The sequence below is a fragment of the Phascolarctos cinereus genome, unplaced genomic scaffold (genome assembly GCF_003287225.1).
Source record: "Phascolarctos cinereus isolate Bilbo 61053 unplaced genomic scaffold, phaCin_HiC Scaffold_249;HRSCAF=844, whole genome shotgun sequence".
Lineage (NCBI taxonomy): Eukaryota > Metazoa > Chordata > Mammalia > Diprotodontia > Phascolarctidae > Phascolarctos > Phascolarctos cinereus.
In genome coordinates, this window is record NW_027555568.1 from 1 (window position 1) to 21,860 (window position 21,860).

General features: G+C 40.1%; 1 pseudogene across 1 annotated transcript; it reads right to left on the reverse strand.

Annotated features, from left to right (window-relative positions):
• Positions 1–593: 593 nt before the first annotated feature.
• LOC110204320 (cytochrome P450 2C23-like) lies at positions 594–13,249 on the reverse strand (annotated as a pseudogene). Its single transcript, XR_013484076.1, has 8 exons — positions 13,059–13,249; positions 10,845–11,006; positions 10,391–10,538; positions 9,883–10,043; positions 8,533–8,708; positions 3,857–3,998; positions 2,467–2,654; positions 594–1,084 (listed from the first exon to the last, which is right to left on the reverse strand). The product of XR_013484076.1 is annotated as a cytochrome P450 2C23-like (transcript).
• Between the last annotated feature and the right edge of the window lie 8,611 nt (positions 13,250–21,860).

The window sequence follows — 21,860 nt, forward strand, 5'->3', positions numbered from 1 at the left end:
CATAGCATCCCCAAGGAACAAAGGGATAAGAAAGGAGAAAGACACCTTAGCTCATTAGCCTGATCATTAGGTAGCATTCAAAGCAGTTCTGTAGATGGGGGGAGTTGTCTGGTTTGTGTATATACATGCATCTATACATACATACATACATACATACATACATACATATATGTGTGTTCCTATCCTCTCTAATCTTCCTCACTCATTTTGTTTTTCTTTTCTTTTTTCTACATAGTGTAATGCTGAGAGATTTCCATCCCTCTTAGACTGAGTGCTCCTATAGGATTTAAGTTCAAAGGAGGTGAGTTATCCTTTCTCTAAAGGCTATGGAATCTGTTCTCTCCCCTAATCTCAGTTCTCTGTTAACCTATAATCAGCTCCTTCTCCTCTGTCACAAATTCTAAGATGCCAAAGTCAACTCCCAAATGGTCCTTTAATGTCCATCCCAGTAATCAATTTATCTTTCATGACAATTGACATTTTACTTCTTGAAACATGATTTTTTTTAGGTAAGTCGGTTTTTTAGGGAAGTCAGAATATTATGAGCTATGTTTTGAGGAGGAGAGACAGAGACTGAGTGTCAGAGACAGAAAGAGAAGACACAGAGATATTATTAGTTATAATTCAACCATTAATGGCCATAAGGAGAAGGAAGGAATTCCTTCTTCACAACATTCTTCTCACAGTAACCCCTTGTGTAGTGGATTTTGCAATGGAATTAGAGGGCAGGTGAGCCAGGCAAGAGGCTCAGCTCATCTATTCAGGGCTCTGAGAAAAAGCCACGTCATGGGAATACTAGAAAAGACAGTGTATGTCATGTCAGAGTGGGCTATGTATCTTCAGAAGAACTGCCATGAGAAGGCTCAGCCAGAGGAGAGTGGGAGAGAGAGTAGGATTCTCCTTTTAGGGTGAGAGGTAGAGATGAGAAGGGTTTCTTTTTACCAATAGAAAAAGGCATGAAGTGGTCACTTTTCTTGAATTTCCCGTTCTCATCCAGGAAGTGCTGTGGGTCAAACTGGTCAGCCTTGGGAAACTCTTTCTTGTCATGCAACACTGGGGTGAGCAGTGGGAATATTGTTGTGCCCTAAAGGTAAGAAATTCCAGAGGAGAGTCAGGTATCATTACGAATATCCTTTGTAGTCTAGTCCCAAGAATCTTCAGAGACTCACTATGTTCTCTAGTACAAAATGCATACTTCTTTGCATGTGCATGAGATGTCACGCCATTAAGAATCTGCTTAGGCCCCAGTCTAGCTTTCCAGAGTGATGTCCCCATTATTGTCCCCATCAAGCCTTCCTTGGGGCTCCAGCTGAACTAGTCCACTGCTGTTCCCCATCCACAAAGCCCCATCTGTGGTCTTCATGCCTTTATAGTGACCATGTCCCACACCTGGAAGCCACTCCTTGCTCACTTCAGCCTTTTAGATTCCCCAGCTTTCTTCAAGGATTGGCCTGGGTAACCCCTCTTACAGGAAACCTTGGCTAAGGTGTTAAGCTCTTTGTGCTCTCCCTACCCTCACTTGTTTAGTCAATACATCATGTCTGCACCTGCTGCCTGTGGTACTCTGGGCAGAACATGTCAATGGCCAGTGGCCCAGGCAATGCTTAAAAACTCTAGGGGCAGACCAGGCTACCTCCTGAGGGAGTTCCTTCAGCAAGAAGCCACTTTGCCAATCAAATCACAGCTTGGGTCTCAAGGAAAGAAATAATACTTTAGGCTGACTTTCCTGGTTCCAAACTCAGCTCCCTCCTGCACAAGCCAAAGTCTTCAATGGTCAAAAACCCTTCTATTCTCGCCTTGTTTCAATAGCACTTGGCCTAGCAAATTTCACATAGTAAGTTCTTACTGAAGCCTTCATGATTTCAACTAAACAATGCCTCAGTGGGGTACATTAAATGTGAAGTTAGGTGTGATGCTCCCTTCACTTTTCCTTGAGGGAGTATAGTTTTGCTCAGCCATTGCTAGGAAACTTCAATCTAATTCATTTTAATTCATTCACAGTTTATTTAGCAACCCCGGAAAGCAGTATTTTAGAGTCTAAAGACCTAGGTTCAAGTCTCATCTCCAACACTGAAATGATCTTAGGGAAGTCATTACACCTGAAAATCAATGTCCCTATCTACACAATGGGACAGAGAATAGTATGTATACATTCTGCTTCACTGCCTAGTAAGAGAAAAGGACAAAAACATTTCTCTTGAGCAACCTCACCCTGTTACATTCCCTGTACATTTTCTTTCCAGAGCATTACTGTGGTGAATGAGAAGCAGGAAGAACAGAGATAAGGGCACACTTTTCTCGTATTCTTCATTTAGCACCACATGCAAGTAGGCTGTATGTAATAAAGCACTGCCTCAAGGAGAACTTTAAGTGAGATCATGACAATGGGACTCCATTTTCTCATGTCCATGATGAGATCATTGGAATAAATAATGTTTAACATCCCATTCTCCCAAGACTACTGACTTTGGGCAGGATATATTGTTGGAAATGGATGTCCCGGTTCACTGCATGGGGTACGTTGAGAGGTACGAGGTCAATGAATCTTTGCACTTCATGCACCACAGCATCCATATAGGGCATATCTTGTCTGTCCTTTATGGAAGGAAGTCGATTATGTCCAATCACACGTCCAATTTCCTCATGAATTTTTGCTGCAGAGACAAAAAATACAAATCACCACTCAATGTTCCACTCTCCTGGGAATGCTCAACTGAGCCTGTGTGGAATATCTGCCTGTTGTTAGGACCTAAGATGATTCTCACATGGGCTCAGTGTCCTCCTCCTACTCAGTCAAGGATACAAAGGCTTCCGTAACAGCAATAGGATAAACTTCCATGATTTACTGGATGGGAGTCAGAAAGAATTGTGTTTACATTTCTCCTTAGACACTACCTGTGTAAATTCAGGCAAGTCATTAAATCTATGTAAGCCTCATTTTGTTTATCTGAAAAACGAGGATCATAAATTATCTGTCTTCTCAGGTACCTTACTCCTCTAACCCTATTATCGTATGATTTATAAAATGGAGATTAAAAACTGCACCTCCCTTAGCAGGCATGAAATGAAATTACATGTTAACTTATTTGTAAACCTCACATTCTTTATGTTTATTATGCCAGCTCTTATTGTCAAAGCAAGTAGATGCCTTCATTTGAATTTGATAGTGCTGGTGATGGCATTATCATCTTGATTTAAACCATTCACCAGCTGTGTATCTCAGCTCCTGTCTCAATACCCTGAGCTGCTGAGGCATAGAATCTCAGCATTACAGGTGACATGTTTTCACCTAGGGCCATCCATAGCTGAACAGGAATCCTGACTCTAATGGACTGAACAAAGGGTCAACCAGCCTTTGCTTGAGAATCTCTAGTAAGCAAGAACTCACTATTTCCTGCGCAGCTGAATGGACTTTTGGAGAATTTTAATACTTCGTAAGTCTTTCCTTACATGAAGTCTCCATTTGTCAATTTGTAAGGTCTACCTATGGTTCCTACTTCTGCCTCCTTAGATGCAGCGGTACTACGCCTGGCAGAAGGCAAGCCATTTGAGGAAAGGGGTGTTTCATTTGAGTCTTTATATGCCCAAGCGTAGAACTGAGGGTGCACAGTGGGAGTTTTATATGTGCTGTTTAAAGTGAATTGAATTCCCCATAATACACCGCCACATGCTTAAATAACAAACAGGTCTTGTTCAAGGGTCCTGTTTTCTTCAATATGCTACTGTCTGACCTGTTGCTGATCTGTGAGGAAGTCATGCAAATCCAATAGGTGGAAAGCAGAGGCAAGCTCCTGAGCAAGCTGCAGGGATGGGAAAGCAAGCCTGGTCTGAAAGCATGGCGATTCCTGGACTTAACCTTGGACCTCAGGATGTTTCAGAATGAGCAGCAGGCCATATCTTACGGTGCTGTGCGTTGTCACTGTTCCTGCAGTAAATAAATCTCTTCCTGTCACTTTTAGATTTTCCAAGTCAAATTGAGACTGGGGATTATCTTTCTCCTAAAGGAGAGATCAAAATAGATTAAGTAATGAGAGACAGCAGGGAAAGCCATTAGTAACCATGTGAAGTTCTTAAAGTTTGTCTTAGGAGCCCTCCCCCACCTTCATTTCCCCACTCTTAAACAGAATAACCTTCCTAATGCTCTTAGGTTTCCCCTGTTCATCCACAGGCTTACCTTTCCTAGGCAACCTTCTTCCATCCAGAAACATGACATAGTGAATAGAGCACTAGGCCTTGAATCAGGAAGATCTGAATTAAACTTTATTCTCAGCTAAGGGGTCTGTGTCCATGGGAAAGTCATTTAATTTTTCTGGGCCTCAGTTTCCTCATATGTTAACAGGAGAGAGCTGGATCCTTTCAGCTCTCTATTTATTATCTATGATATATGTGGCATGGTGAGGACCTGATAAAGTAATTCACTTAAAAAGTTTATAATCTGCTAAGAGACCTCGCATGCAGATACTTTTACTACAAAGCAGGACAGCATTTTAGTTTAAAAAAAAAAAAGAAGGGATTTCAGATTTTCAGAACAGGGAACTGAGAGAAAAGTCTTGGGGCAGAAGAAAACAGAATTTCAAATTTTATAGGGAGACAGAAATTCAACCAGCCAACCTGTAACTGATCAGAAGTTTCCTTTTCAAAATCTCCCTTAAGTGGTCAGCCAGCCCCACATTGAAGACTTCCGTACATGGGGAATTTATTACTTAATGAAGAAATTTATTACATCTTGGACATTATCCCCTTGTGTGGAGATTAAATGTGTCTCTGTAACTTCAAATGACTGTTATGAGTTCTGCCTTCTGGGAAATGAGGAAGCAAAGGAATTCTAACCCTTTTCTGGGACAGCCCTTAAAATTAGGTGGCTGCTAAGACTCCTTCCAACCCACAGATTCTATGAAATTCTATGAAATATGCAAGCTCCTAGGATCTATAGCTAGGACGCATCTTGGAGATCAACTGGCCTAGCACATTCATTTTGAAGAAAAAGAACTTGAGGCTACAAAGGTGAGACAATAATATTAAAATCAAAGCAGATCGAGTTATAGTACTAAATAAGTAATAATGCAAATACAAGCTTCATCCTGAATAAAATAAGATGGACTTACAGCCATCAATCTTGTAAAAATGAACAATTTTGAAAGATTTATGAACTCATGTCAATTCAACTAGCAAACATGAGCACAGAGGACTAATGATGAAGAATGGTACCTGCCTTCTGAGAGAGAATTCATGGACTAGTATGTAGAAAGGGACACATTTTTGGACATGGCCAATATAGAAATGTATTTTTCTTCATTATGCTTGTTTGTTAAGAAGGTTATTATTTGCCTTTTTTCATTGGGTGGGAGAAAATAAATATTTGGTAAAGGAAGATGGACTTCAAGAATAAAGGGTGGATTTCAGGCATTTCCTGAAAAACAGAAACTCAAGATGAGTCAATTATTTGACCTGCAAAACTTCAAACCAGACAAGCATAAAGTAAATAAATTAATGAGAAAAGATAAAGCAATGGAATCAATACTCTCCTGCTTTTATGTCAGCTTAACACTATTTTTAAAAAATTTCCCATTGGCTCAGGGCCCCTGGAAAAAAACTGAAAATTGCAGAGGCAATAGAAACAGAGTGGCAATATATCGAGGGAGGGTGTTAAAAAGTTCTTAAGGATACCTTCATTTCAACCTGAAAGAAAGTCTCTAGTGAACAGTTCAATGATGTACGCCTGGTTCTGTAGTGTTTAACATTTTTGTCAGTATATGAAATCAGTCAATCAACAAGGAAGTATCAAATGTATTTTCTGTGCCAAGCAGAATGCCAGGTAATGGCGATATAAAAGCAAAGGATAAAACTAAGACAGCCCCTACCCTCTGGGAGTTTCGATTCTACTGAAGGAATACAATACATACAAATATAAGTACACATGGGATCCATGGAAAATAAATGCACGAATATTTGGGGGTGGAATATTAACAACAGGAAGAATAAGAGAAGGCTTCTTGAAAGAGGTAGCAGCTGAGTGTAAATGGATATTAGGGCTGCTAAGAGTTGAGGAAAGAGAGTGAGAGCATTCCAGGGAGGGGGGCCAGATTGTATAAAGGTAAAGAGGCAAAAGATGGAATATTGTGTACAAAGAAGAGCAAGCAGGGCAGCTTGGCTGGGGCACAGAGGGAGGCTGTGAGAGGGGAGAATGTGTAACCAGCCTAGAAAGAGAGGCTGCAGCCAAATTGTGAAGGGCTTTAAATGCCAAATACATGAGTCTGTGTTTTCTCTTAGGAGCCGTGAAGCTTCTATCATGGGAATAACCCAGAGAGTCTTGCACTTTATGCATGTTTACTTGGCAGATTTGTGAAGAATGGATTGAGGGTCTGGATGCTTGGAGAGCTGGTAGGAGAGAATTGTCACTGTCTGGGTAAGAGATGCTGGTGATCTGAACTAAGGTGGTTATGATGTTAATACAGAGGGGAAAGAGTTCATGACACTGCCATGATGGTGTTGGGGGGAGAGAACACATTTACTCTCTCCTCCCCACCTCCAGCCCTGAATTCTCATGACTTACTTGGACAATCAAGAAAGATCTTCTTCCACATTGTTTAATGCTCCCAAACCCAGTTTTCCTTCTAGGGGCTGTTTAATGCATTGATTGCAGGATGGGGAGCCTGCAGATGTCAGGCCACATGTAGCCTTCTAGATCCTTAAGTGTGGCCTTTTCACTGAATCCAAATTTTAGATTTGTTCTGTAAAATTAGAAGGCCACATATGGCCGCAGGCTCCACACCCCTGATTTAGACTCTACAAGAAGGCAGGAAAGAAGTATTTATGAAGCATCTAAATGTGCTAAGCACCTTACAAATAGTATTTCATTTGATCTTTACAATGATCATAGGGGTCAATATTATTATATCCATCTTGCAACTGAAGAAATGAAGGAAGACAGAGGTTAAGTGACTTGCTCAGAGTTATACTATACACTATACTATATTATATCATATTATATTATATATATTATATTATATATATGTTATGTTGTGTTATGTTATATATATTATATTATATTATATTATATTATATTATATTATATTATATATTATATTATATTATATTATATTATATTATATTATATTATACTATATTATATTATATTAATACTATACTGTATTATACTAAATTATACTATGCTATATTATATTAATACTATACTGTATTATACTATGCTACATTATACTATACTATAGTATACTATACTATGCTATGCTATACTATGCTATGCTATGCTATGCTATGCTATGCTATGCTATACTATACTATACTATACTACTATACTATACTATACTATACTATACTATACTATACTATATATACTATACCATACCATACACATACCATACCATACCATACCATACCATACCATACCATACCATACCATACCACCATACCATACTATACTATACTATACTATACTATACTATACTATACTATACTATGCTTTGCTATACTATATATAATATATACTATACTTATACTATACTATACTATACTATACCATGTCTGACACCAGATTTGAACACAAGTCTTTTGGACTTCAGGCTTGGCACTCTATCCATACCACAACCTAGCTTCCTGTATCAGTCTGAGTGGAACCATGTAGGAGTGGAGGACAGTTAAGGATTAACTAGAATGTTGGGCTGATGTCCTGATGACAACTCTGAGCTGGGGAGGTTATGAGATACCGTAAGTGCTTTATTTGTTTTCTGAATAGGTTTGTGGGTTTCTGGGAGGCTTTTGTATCATCTTCATTTTTCTGTGAGGCAAAATTAATACTGTTCCCTTCCTGAAATTAATTAATTTTGAGTGATTTTATAAGAGAAAATTATAGCTAGATTTTGAGCTAGTATTTGTATAATGTTTAAAAGTTCACCACGTCCTTTAGAAAAATTATCGTCATTACCATTCTGGGAGACAAATGCTATTATCCCCATTTTAAAAATGAGGAATATGACTTACCCAGGATTACACAGCTAAGAAGTGTCTGAATTTGGCTTTGAACTCAAGTCTTTTTGACTCCAAGCCCTGCTCTGCATCCCATTTCTTCTGTTTAGAGCTTACTTTGTATACATTTGTTTATATAATCTCCCCCATAAGACTGTGAACTCTTTGAGGGCAGGGGCTGTCTTTTGCCTCTTTTCTGTCTTTGGCACTAAGCAGAGTGCCTGGCATATCGTAGTTGTTTGGTAAATATTTATTAGTTGATTCCTATTATCACTCTCCAATACAATATCCCCTTCCAAACAGGAAAGTCCAGATCACCAGCTCATCACCCAGAAAAGCAGAACTCTTCCAATCTCATTTTTCCATACAGACTTCAGATAAGGGATACGAGCAGACCAAAGACCAGTTACTAGAAAGCCAGTGGCATCCTTGGGGGATGTGGGTACTTTGAGGTTCTCTCTCATGTCCCTTCCTGTGCTTGTGGCCTGTAAGAATCCTTGGAATATCAGCCTTACTCAACAAGTAAAGTGCTTCCCCCATGCATCTTACCTGCTGCATTTTGGAGAGGTAGCAGTCAATGTAGTCCTGAGGGTTGTTGGGTCCAGGACCTTCTGATGCTCTTTCACTCTTTCCAAAATGAAATCTTTAAGTTCCTCATTAATGTTAAAAATTCTTTTGTGCTCTCCAGGGAGGTATGTTCCGAATGCTGGTAAAAAGTTGTAGAGCTGCATACACACACCCCAAACCAAAACAAACACATGTGAATTTACTGTCATGAAGAAACTATTTAAAATCTCTCATTATAAATTAGAGATTCCATTTCTTTTTTAAATTTAATTAAATTTTTCATTGACAAAATATATCTTTCTCATCTTCACTGCACATTGGTACAAACAAAAAAGAAAAACAAAACCATCCAAGAAAATACACATAATGAGGCAAAACAAATCCCCACCTTGTCAAGAGGTTCATAAATCCTCTCAAATCTAACCTTAAGTTGTCAAATATCTCAAAACTAATCTATCTGGTGCTGTGCTACCCACTGAGGTGACCAGATGGCATAATATTTTGTCGTTGTTCAAAAGAAGCTCATATTTGAGTTAAGGGGAAATCTACTTGCCTTCGAATGGCCAACATGAAAAAAAAAAGAAGATAAACAGGCACCAAGGTATGCAATTAATTCAATTCACGTTAAGTTAATAAAATGCATCAAGCATTTTTTCCGTACTCACTATGAACCAAGTCCTAGGCTATGGTGCTATAGACAACAATGAAGCAGTCTTCATCCTCAAAAAAATTTACGTTCTACCACAGAAGGGTTTAGCTAGAGTACCTATTCCAGACTGTAAGTACATATTCCAGAATGTAATGGAACAGAACATAGGCAAAGGAAAAGAAAGCTTGTTTTTCAGCTGGATGAGGATCTTCAGTTCTGGCTTCAGTGGATGAAGGTTTTCATCCTACATGTCCATCCATTGTAGAGCAGAGCCAGATCACCACCAGAATCAGTGTAGGTTACTCATCTAAGTGGCTTGCCCTTCCTATTCTCTCCTGGATATCCTGGGCAGGTTCTTTTTTGATAACTCTTTTACTTGGTCACATCTGTGAAGAGATACCCCAGGCGCCAGTCAAACACTTCTCCATATAACTTCAATTTTAATGATCTACATCTAGTGCAGGTGCCAACTAGGAACAGGATATCTACCTAATAGCTTATGTGAGAGCCAAAGATATTGCATGATGTTATTGTCCTTGAGTGACATGTGTGTGTGTGAATGTGTGTGTGTGTGTTCTCATGAGCGTTGGGACCTTGGCTAAGAGAGAGAGGCTATGGTATATTGATCTTGTTGCTGAAACTCAGCAAACAACCACAGAATAAGAAGAGAGTTCTGGCCTTACCTGTATCCATGGTTCATTAACGAGGCGGAAGTTTTCATTTAACAAGTTCATCAGATGGAGAAATTTCTCATCATTGTACTTGAATCGGTCACGGAAGAGGATAGAGCAGATCACATTGCATGGTGCACAGCTAAGGATGAAGGTGGGATCAGTGGGCTGACCTAATGTGGAGACAAGTTACCAAAGGGGGGAAAAAGCAACTTTAATAGAAATGTTTCCAATCAGATGGGATATGGACATCATACTTAGATAGGGTGCTTAGTTCTTTAAAGGCTAATGAATATTATTCTCCTGGACGATGTCTTTACTTATAGGGAGGCTAGATAAACTTATAATGCCTGAGCACAAGAAAAAAGAAGGGAGTTTTCTAACCCGGCAGAGTTATTATCTGGTAAGTAGATGAAGGCAGAGACTTTTAAAATGATTCCCAAAGCAAATAGCATTTAGGACTGGGAGTAGGTGAGCAGTTGGACCCTACATGCCCAGGAAGAAAGAACTGAAAACCAACCCTTTGTTTTCCTGAGCTCCTCCACCAGGCATTGGGCTTCTTCTTGAACTCGCTCTTCAACTTCTCTTCCCCATCCCAAAGTTCCTTAGGGTCGTCAGGGTAAATCTGCGGTGTTGTTTCCACCTCTCTCCACTACTGAAAATAAGTCCTAGGTAGAAGAGAAGAGGACATTGGTTATTCTTACATTGGAAGGGGGAGGGCACAGTGTGTATGATGGCTATGGAGTTTCTGGCTTAGTTCATTGATCAAGTTTAATTTTATTCACTTCAAACTAAAATACAATGACAGAATGGCAGGTACCAGGTACCTACTACATGAAGGTCTTCTGCTAGGTACTGAGAATAGAACAATTAAAATGAAACCAGTAACTATGTTCCAGAGGAGGACGTTCTACTGGAGATACTTTGCCATACATTTTGCTTTTCTGTGACTCTTTTCAGAAAACTAAACTTACCATGTCCTTTGGCTACATCTCCAAACATTGGTAAGATTCCTCTATCCATAAAATTATCTCCATGATCAATTAGAGCTTCCTTCATAATGTATATCCATGTAGCACCACAACACGCCGGGTTCCAATATGAAGAGTATAGATGGGGCCATATTTTTCAGCCAGCTGTGAAAATGCCAAGAAACAGGATGAATTCAGTGTGAAACTTTAGAAAGTGAGAATTTCTCCTCACAACTGCTTCATAACATGCCATATGCATGAGTTCATGTACGCAGGCAAGAGGCTATTACAATTTCTAACTGGGTGATCATAGCACTTCCGGCTTCAATGATTATTTATAAGCAGAAGATTCCCACATTCATATGACCACTTTTCAACTCCACATAGCCAACTGCTTAGAAATGGATTTCTCAACCTGGATGTCCTATTGGCATTGCAAACTTAATATGTCCACAACACAACTCATTTGTTTTCCCCTAAAACTACCCTTTCCTCCAAACTTACCCATTTCCCTTCAGGGACCCCAAGAGGCAGACTTCTCTTAGAGGAACCTACATCAACCCTGATTTAAGGCCATGGATTTATATTTGACTTTTCATTCTTACTTATGTCCAATTAGCTATGGTCAAGTCTGGTAGAATTCATCTTCATGTCTCCCACACCTATTCCATCTTGCCTCCTCACTTGTCCATTAAACTAGTTAAGACCCTCATCCCCTTCCCCTTCTTTACACTACTGTAGTAAACTTGTGATACAGACACTCAAACTAGTCACTCTAATAAATCACCCTGAGGGAAAGAGAAAAAGGAATGGGAAGAAAGAAAAAATCAAACTACCACCAAATTCCCTTGGAAAATAACTGAAATGACCCAGGACCATTACTCAAGAGCCTTTGTAATTGACCTTTTCATGTCAATGACTCCTGCCCTTACACCTAGGCTCTGCTTTCAGTCCAGGCCAAACACTCATCCTTTCAATGAGGAGCAGTCACTGTAGAGAAGGGCCCCACCTTCCTCACCATCACCACTACCAGTTACTAAACAACTGACTAATTTGTTAATTTTCCCTAAGAAGCACAACGCCTTTGCAACTGACATGCATCTAAAATATCTTACTCTATATTGTCTCCACAATAGTGAGCACATAGTAGGTACTTCATAAATGATATTTTATCCATTCTTTCAATGGCTTCCAAGTTCAATCCTCTGCTTCTAGTATTTCTCCTTTGCAATGAATAATCTGCACAACTAACAACTTACTATTCCTGTGGCACAGTTCTGAATGTGCCATTCCTCTACTCAAAAGTCTGCAGGGGCTTCCTACTGCCTCCCTGACTTGGCACTTAAATGCCTCCACAGCTGCCTCCAACCCAATTGTCTAAATTGATTTTGTATGGCCCCTCATCCCACACTTCACATTCTTGCCATGTCCTCTCTTATCTATATTATCTCCAACCTCCTTGCCTTTGCCCAGACTGTCTACCATGCCTGGAATTTATTCCCATTCTCTCTTCCAATAAGAATCTGTTACTTCCCTCAAGTCCTGCTCAGGAGTTCTCTCCTACTTGAAACTTTTTGACTGCCCCACTTACAAATGCTTTATCTGTCCTCTAGTTACCTTCTACTTGGTTATCTATGAATTTTTTGTATCCCTCTAGTAAAACATAAGCTCCTGGAGGACAGGAACTATTTTCTTTTCTTTTTTTTCTTTCTTTTTTTTTTTAAGCAATTGGGGTTAAGGGACTTGCCCTGGGTCACACAGCTAGTAAGTGTGAAGTGTTTGGTCTGATGCTGGATCTGAACTCAGGTCCTGCCCCGAACTATTTTCTTTTCAAGGAGAGACAGTTGCATTAACCACATGTTTCTCCTCTGTCTGGCACAGTGCCTGGCACATGGAAGTTAATGAAGAAGTTCTCATTAATTGAATGATTTGTTTTTGTCTTTGTATTCACAGAGCCTAGTGATGCATTGCAAGGGGCCAATATTTGGTTCTGTAATTTAATTTCTTCTGCTGTTACCAAAGTTTTGGCAAAACAACTATTGCTTGCCTAACATCATTGCTAATGGAGATATCACTCATAGAGCCCTTGACTCACACCATCCATGACATAGGATTCTAAATCACCATGAGTCTTGATTCAGTTATCTATTTGAAGACTTTGTGTCTCCTCCTACAGCCCAAGCAGCCAGATCCAAAACCCAGATCCAGTCCCTTTACCTTAGATAACGATTCAGGCATGTTCTTCAAATCCAATTGCAGGATGTTGCCAATAATGGGAAGAGGAATGGGACCTGGGGAAGCTTCCTCCTTTTGAATCCTTGCTCCATAGAACAAAAAGCCAGCAAAAGAACACAAGTCAGTAGGGCAGTAGAGGTGAGTCCCCAAGGATCCATTCCTGACAGATGGTCCTACAACTCTCAGAGGTATCAGCTCAGATGGCAGACTTTTATCATCATTGGTAGAAACAAGGGGTGGGAATGCCCAGCCAATAAACATTTAGTCCTTGTAGGCAAACAGGATTTTTTTCCATTAACTCTGATTAGTTTAGCAATCAAGAGGTTATTATGTTGTTTTTTGTTTGTTTTAGACTCTGTCCCTGACCCTAAACTGGCACTAAATTACATAAGGAGAATGGGAATAGGGAAGGCTTTTGTCCAGCTCATTTTGTTGGGGTCATGGGCTGTCAACAATCAAATTTCTGTTGGCCCATGAGTGTGTGTTTAGCAAGGAGGGCAAATCTCCAAATTCAACCTGAGAGGAGGTTGTGGTGGAGATCAGATTGTCAGTAGGCTTGACCTCATGTTAAAGGGCTCAGATGTTATTTCTTATCTCTTCAACTATGTCAGGCTTAATTGCCTTCTTAACCATACTTGTTCATTCTTTACTTTGAAGAACATTCTTCTTGAGAGAGAAGATGGCAGCAAAATAGGTATCAACAGGCTTTGCCAAGGTGGAGCCAAGATGGTGGAGCCACAATGGTAGAGTATAGGGAGGGACTCACTTGAGCTCCTCCCAAACACCACCAATACCTTTTTTTAAAATGACTCTAAACAAATTCTAGAGCAACAGAACCCACCAAAAGACAGAGAAAACAAACTTCCAGCCCAAGACAACTTGGAAGTTTGGCAGGAAAGGTCTATTGCACCGGGTGAGAGAGGAGTGCAGCACAGTATAGGCCACACCAGCCCAGATCCGGCCCAGCAAACCAGGAATTTGCCTTCAGAGGCCTTGTAAGTGACTGAATCAGTGGCACAGTGGCAGTGGCTTCTTCCACAGCTGAGCCCAGAAAGAGGTGGGGGGTGTCAAATAACAAATCAGAAGGAAATTACAGGGATGTTTTTTTGCTAGCCCGGGGCAGAATTCTGCTGTTTTTTTCCCTTACTTGGATCCAGGGCTTGATCCTGGGTGGCAGTCCCAGGTGGGGAAGAGCACTACCATTGCAGAGCTTGTGGCCACAGTGGAGGGGGAGCTCTCCTCACAGTTTCAGGGCAGAAAAGAGGGCTAGTGGATGTTCACAGACCAGAGCACAGACCAGGAAAGTGGTACACTTCTTTCCTTAGATCATACCACCTTGGAAGAACTGAAAACTTACAGGTTCCTAGAAGTATCTCTGAAAACAGCTGCACAAAACCCCTGAAACTTAGGACAGTTCACCCTCCACCCAGGAAGCAGAGCCCTACCTGAACAAAGAGTTAAAAGTCAACTAATGGGCTGGGAAAATGAGCAAAGAATAGAAACAGAAACCTCTGAGTATTGAAAGTTACTATGTGACAAGGAAGATCAAAACACATGCTCAGCAGAAGAAACAAAGTGGAAGATCTCACATTCAAGCCTCGAAGAAAAAAATATGAATTGGTCTCAGGCCATGGAAGAGCTCAGAAAGGATTTTGAAAATCTAGCAAGAGAGGTAAAGGAAAAATTGAGAAGAAAAATGAGAGTGATGTAAGAAAATTGTGAAAAACAAGTCAACAGCTTGGTAAAAGAGATACAAAGAATATTGAAGGCCAAATGGTAAAAGAGATCCAAATACCCGATAAGGAGAAGAATGGTTTAAAAAGGAGAATCGGACAAATGGAAAAGGAGTTCCAAAAGCTCGCTGAAGAAATTAATTCCTTAAAAATTAGAATGGAACAATGGAAGGTAATGTCTGTATGAGAAATCAAGAAACAATACAACAAAATCAAAAGAATGAAAAAAAGAAGACAATGTGAAATATCTCACTGGAAAAACAACTGATCAAGAAAATAGATCCAGGAGAGATAATTTAAAATTTATTGGATTACCTGAAAGCCATGATCAAAAAAAGAGCCTAGACATCACCTTTCAAAAAATTATCAAGGAAAACTGCCCTGATATTCTAGAACCAGAGGGTAAAATAGAAATTGAAAGAATCCACTGATCTCCTCCTGAAAGGGATCCCAAAATGAAAATACACAGGAATATTATAGCCACATTCCAGAGCTCCCAGGTGAAGGAGAAAATATTGCAAGCAGCCAGAAAGAAACAATTCAAGTGTCATAGAGCCACAATCAAGATAATACAAGATTTAGCTGCTCCTACATTAAAGGATCAGAGGGCTTGGAATGTGATATTCCAAAGGGAAAAGAGCTAGGGTTAATTAATGCACTGGGGCTGGAGTTGTGAACTGATTCAACCATTCTGTAGACCAATTTGGAACTATGCCCAAAGAACTGTAAAACTACGTATGCCCTTTGACCTACCAATGTCACCACTAGGTCTATATCCCAAAAGAGATAAAAAGGAAAAGGACTTAAAGGTACAAAAATATTTATAGTAGCTCATTTCTGGGAGCAAAGAATTAGAAATTGAAGGGATGCTCATCATTTAGGAAATGGCTGAATAAGTTGTTGTAAATGATTATGGTGGAATACTTCTGTACTATAAGAAATGTTGAGCAGGATGCTCTCAGAAAAACGTGGAAAGACTTGCACGAACTGATGCAAAATGAAATGTACTGTGTACAAAGTAACAGCCATATTGTAAGAGGATCAGCTATGAATGGCTTGGCTATTCTCAACAGTACAGCAATCCAAGACAATTCTTGAAGAACTTGCAATGAAAAATGTTGTCTGTCCCCAGAGAAAGAACTGATGGTGTCTGAATACAGATTGAAGCATACTTTTATTTTTTGCCAAAAGGCTATGAAACTGTGCATGCCTTTTGACCCAGCAATACCACTACTAGATATGTATCCCACATAGATAAAGAACAAAAAGTAAAAGGACCTATGTGCACAAAAAATATTTGTAGTGGCTCTTTCTGTGGTGGCACAGAATTGGAAATTGAGGGGATGCTCATCAATTGGAAAATGGCTGGACGAGTTGTGGTATACGATTGTGATGAAATATTCTTGTGCGATTTTGTACCCAGAAAAGCAGAGTGCTCCTGGAAAAACCTGGAAAGACTTATGTGAACTGATTCAAAGTGAAATGAGCAGAACCAAGGAAACATTGTACACACTAACAATATTATTGCACAATGATCGGCTACAAGTGACTTAGCTATTCTCAGCAAGGCAATAATCCAAAACAATTCCAAAAGTACTTATGATGAAAAATACTATCCACCTCCAGAGAAAGAAATGATGGATACTGGATGCAGATCAAAGCTTACTTTTTAAAAACTTTTTTTATTTTTCTGGTTTTGTTTTGTTTGTTTTTTTCGTCTGTTTTCTTTCACATGACTACTATGGAAATAGGTACTGCATGACTGACCATGTAAAACCTATATTGCATTATTTACATTCTCAATGAGGGGAGAAGAAAGGGAGAGGATTTGGAACTCAATTTTTTATAAGGAATGTTAAAAATTGTTTTCATATGTAATTGGGAAAAAACAACACATTGAATTTAAAAATTAAGTGGATAAAAGGATAGAAGAAAATTAAGAAGAAACACAGACAAGCAGCAGAATAGTTTTGAAGGTTATATGTGAATTTGTTATAAAATTTTTTAATTGAGGGGTTCAACATGGCAATTGATAGTTCCACATAGCATCCTTATTTGTGTTTTCTTGTGAGTGCGGACATGCTCTTTTTTGATGTTTAAATTTAGAATAACTTTTTAAGGCACAAAAAACTGGCAACAGATGAGCAACTCACACAGGTTCTGGCTTTCACAGCACTGACATTTATCTCAATTCAATTCCTTTCAGTATTCGATTTCTTTTCAATTCAGTTCCATAGAGTTCTAGAAACTGGGGAGCTATCTTGATGCAATCTAGGACTTTTGGGAAACATATCTCAAACCATTTGAATCCAGTCCTTTCTTTTAGCCTCCACATGAATAAAAGCCAGAATTGCCATAAGGTATGCAGTGGTGAGGAGCTGATAAATTTGCTGTGATTGGTAAGCTTACCTCCAGGCTACTCAAAACTGCTAATTCTTTTCTTTTCTGGTTATACTTCCAATCCCACATTTTATTCTTATGTGGCATAGTGAATACAGTTGGCCCTGGAATCAGGAAGAACTGGGTTTACATACTTGCTATGTGACCTTGGAAAAGTCAATTACCCTCTTATTGCCCTCAGAAAATTCTAGGGCAGCAAGTTATATAGAAAGTACCAATCCGCATCAGTATAGAAAAACTTTCAATAGAGAACTTTATGCAGAGTTGGAAGATGTGGGTTAAAATTCTACTATCCACGTCCTGGTTGTGCATACTTGGATAAGTCACTGAACTACTCAGGGTCCAGGTGTTTGCATTTGTAAAATGAGGTTAGTAACACTTGCATTAGTTGCTTTGGAAATGTTGTGAGACTTGAAGGAAATAATGCTTGTAAAATGCTTGGTAAATCTTCAAGTGCTAGAGAAAGTCATAGGATCACAACTGGACCTGGATGGGAACTTGGAAGCCATTGAGGCCAAGGCTTCATTTCACTTATGAGGAACTGAATCCTTAGTTAGGGCATGTGACTTTGCTAAGGTCACATAAGGAGATGTCAGCAGAGCTTGGATTTGAACCCAGCTCTTCTGACTCCCAGGATACCAAGCTGCCTCACTATGTGCACTGCTGACCGCAAGGGATACTTGCAATACTCAAAGGATATGACACATACAAATTACATTATACCCTATAAAGTACTATAATTATCCTTGTGTGTGAATTTAAAAGCTATATAAAGTTCATTATCACCTCCAAACTGAACCTCGGGATAGAACAAATTGGAATGAAGCAAAATTGCATCTTGTCCAGAATGGTCTGCAAGGTTTGAGGGTTTGATGGACCCGGTGCCATTTTATCCCCAAACAGGAGCACCTGGAAGACTTCACCATCTAAATACAATCCTTCTGGCTCCCTCTGCCCATGACAGTCCCCAAACCTGTTCATGACCATGTATCTCACTGTATGAGGTCTCTCCTGATAATAATGACCGGAAGGTTGATTCAAAAGGAGGTCCCATCTTTACATGAAATTGAAAACAAAATCCTTTTTCAAAAAGTAAACTCCCTCCAAAATCCAGGTTATTCTTTCTTTTCCCTACACCGTGTATCTTCCATCTGTATGGAACCAATTAGCAGGAATGAAATAATAGCTGTGCTGGGCTAGGTACAGAGATAAGTTTCAAAGAAATTTATTCATGCCTGGAAGTTTATGCCAAGTTCAAAAGAGTCCATGGGCAGTCAACAGGGTCCATGTCTCCTATAACACAAAGAAAGAACTTTATCTCAGTTTGGATGGATCCATAGCTCAGGCAGGATCTCAACTCTGACTGACACTCATTTGTTGTGTGACCTTGTGTAAACCAATCTCTGGCCTCAAATTTCCTAATCTCTAGATTGAGGCAAGCGATGGTTCACTAGATCACACGTCTGAGAGTTCTTGTCCCAGGACTGGATCAAATTGCTTTGTGTGTGTTTGGAAGTTTCAGTAGATTGCTACATGATTTAGTCACTGTTAGCCTCAGTTAGGTCAGTTCTGCAGGTTTGAAGCGAATGAGCTGCTGATTCTCCCTAAGTTTAGGACACCTCCTTTGGGTATTCTACTTCAGGTTTCAAAGCTCCTGCTGCAGAGCATTTTTTTTTATTGCTCAATACACAGATAAGGTCCACGCTCATAATTGCTCCCTCCGTTCAGGATCTTTGACAGAGCTGCCAGATGGCATGTGTTCCTTTCCCCTGTGCTGAGTCAGGCATCCCCTGGAATCTCTTTCTTTCCTGGTGCTTCCTGCCCTGGAGCTCTGCCTTGGTCCTCTTTCCATACTTGGATTCTGGGAAACAGATCACAAGCCCAGCACAGAGACATAATATGATAATGAAAAGGAACTTCCATTTTCCAGACATCTGCTGGAGAACACTCTGCCTAATGCGAAATAGTTTGATTTGTCCTAGTGAGGATTTCATCTTTCCAGAGGTGGAGGAACCAACAATAAAAAATGTTCTTATTCATATGATTCTTCTTAGCAAGGAGAAAATGGCACCTAGGGTAGAATTGAGGGGAAGCCTGAGGGGAAGTGACCGCTTCTCTGTTAGAGAGGGCAAGGAAAGCCAGATAGTCCACCATACAACCCTAGGCTTTGGGAAAACAGATCTCTTTGCGTTCAGGGCAAAGAAAGGATGGATTCCACAGACTAATATTCTACAGGGGACATCAGTCCAGAAGGGACGAGAAATGTTCAAGAGTAAAATGGTGAAGAAACAATGGACTTGCAGTGGATTATGCTGAAAGGATGTCCATGCTAAGTTTAGCATCTAATATGGTAGTGGAGTGCTACCAAGTGGCCTAAGGAAGGATTGAACTGGCCTGTGTCAGAAACAGAGTACCTGCAGCCTGAGTGAAAGGGGAGAATGATTCTTTAAAAAAAAAAATGGAAATCAGCATTTCTACCCATGTTGAGGCTAAAATACACTTACCCAGTGTGTTTTGTTAAGCAGAAAAGGTGACAAAACTATTGCTTGCATATTTTGAATTCATAGTGAAGATGTAGAGATCATGAGTGTGAGGGAAGAGAAGGAAGGAGTCAGGTAGGAGTCTTTATTTTGATGAGTTAACACGGTATATGTAGTTTGGATTTCCTGCGTACTCTTGCTCCCATGGACACCTGGTTATTCTGTGGATATGCAGCATTCCTGGAAGACACACAGAAGCATTTATGCTTGATGTGTTCTTCTCCAGGTATTTCATTTCATACAACTCTATTTTTGCTAAACTGCCATGTGCCCCCTCCCACCAGCACAGCCATGCCTAGAAGGGAATTGCCTATGGTGAATCTGCACCCTTGATCTCGATGGAATCTATGTATTTGATGATTGCCTTCTGAGGTCATTCCCACCCCTGGAAGGATATCGGTGTACTCTAGTTTGTGATGTAGCCCAAAAGAACTGAGCTGGTTGATTCCAAGAGCAAGATTGAACCTAAGTGCAAAGTCATCCTGAAAAAATGGAGGAAGGACTAAGAAATATTAAGACTTTGTCTCCTGAAAGTTTGCATGCAGGACCAGGACCAAAGGAGAAGATTTCTGAAAATTCTCTAATGTTCCCTCCCCTTTCACTGTTGTTAATAGCCTCTGTGTATTTTTTCCTGTAGTAGAATATTAATAAAACCCCTAATGTGCTGGGGAAGAGATAAGCCTATGAAGTTACCTTTGGGCCAGATTGGGTGCTTTGGAATCCAGACTTGAAAAGACAGGTGGTGCCAGATAAGACTAAGAAGACACAATTTGATCAAGGTGCTGAGATTTTCTCAAACCCATGAGGCTATGGCATCTCTGGTCCCCATTACGAGAAATGTCCAAGCTGAGGCTTGAGACTATCTGTAGGGGATGCTGTAGAGGGTATTCCCATACTGGATAAGAGATCAGATTAGAAAATTTCTAAGGCTTTTTTGAACATTAAGACTTCTGATTAAAGATGTTCACTCTGCAGAGGTTTCATGGCAAGGCAGTGTCTGCTGCCCTCTAGTGGCTCACAAAAGTAGCTAAAAGTTGGTTTGCTAATTCAAATCCGTCCCAAAGAAGTTAGCTCTACAGTCAAGAAATGCGGCCCAAAAAGGAGTCAGAGAGTCCACTTTTCCTGTGAATAGCAGAAAGTCTACCTTCCATCTTCCTGGGGTAGTCCCAAAGCCATTTTTTTTTCCAAATCTAGATAGTGGCTGCATAGTAGGATGTCTCATGAACCTGGCCAGGTTTGTTCAATTCAGCATTTCTCAAGCTTTTGCAATGTACCAGGCACTGTATGCTGGGTGTTGTGGATACAGACACAAAAGTGATTTAGTCCTTACCCTCAGGGTGCTTGCATTCAGAGGAGGGGAGAGGCAGGTACAAGCCATGCCCAGATGAGTAAATATAAAATACATGCCAAACGATACCAAGTAATTTCAAGAGGCAGAGAGTACTAACCACCGGAGAGATTAGCATAGTCATTACTAGGAGGAATCCACTGAGCTACTCCTGGAAGTTTGCAAGGGATTCTAAGAGGCAGAGATGAAGACAGAGTGGACTCCAGCCACGGGAGACCATTGCACAAAGTCACAGATGGGATGACAGAATGTTGAGACAAGGAGCAGCCAGCATGCCAGTTTGACTAGAATGAAGAGTTCATAAAGGAATTATGAAATGACTGGACTTAGGAGCCAAGGTCAAGCAGTACATAACAACTGGGCCTAACGCAGAAAATCCATGGGAAGGTAAGCAGATCAATGTTCTCTTATCTGTGACAGTGATAACTCCCAGCAAATAAAGATTTCATAAGACCAGATATCCTGAAATGGAAGGGATCTCAAAGATCACCCCCTCATTGTGTGAGTGAGAAAACAGAATCCCACAAAGGGCAAATGACTTTCCCAGGGTCCCATAAATGGAATGTGATACAGGGAGGGTCTGACCATAAACAGCACCCACAATAAGGCCCACGTCACTTCCTTGCTACAAATTTGCAAAGTGTGTTGGTCTGGCAAAAGGACTTTAAGCTTTCAATGAATATCTGAGACTATAATGAGCACAAAATAAATACCTACAAGACTTGAAAACGTGATTTTCTGACGTTTAAAATAAACATCATTT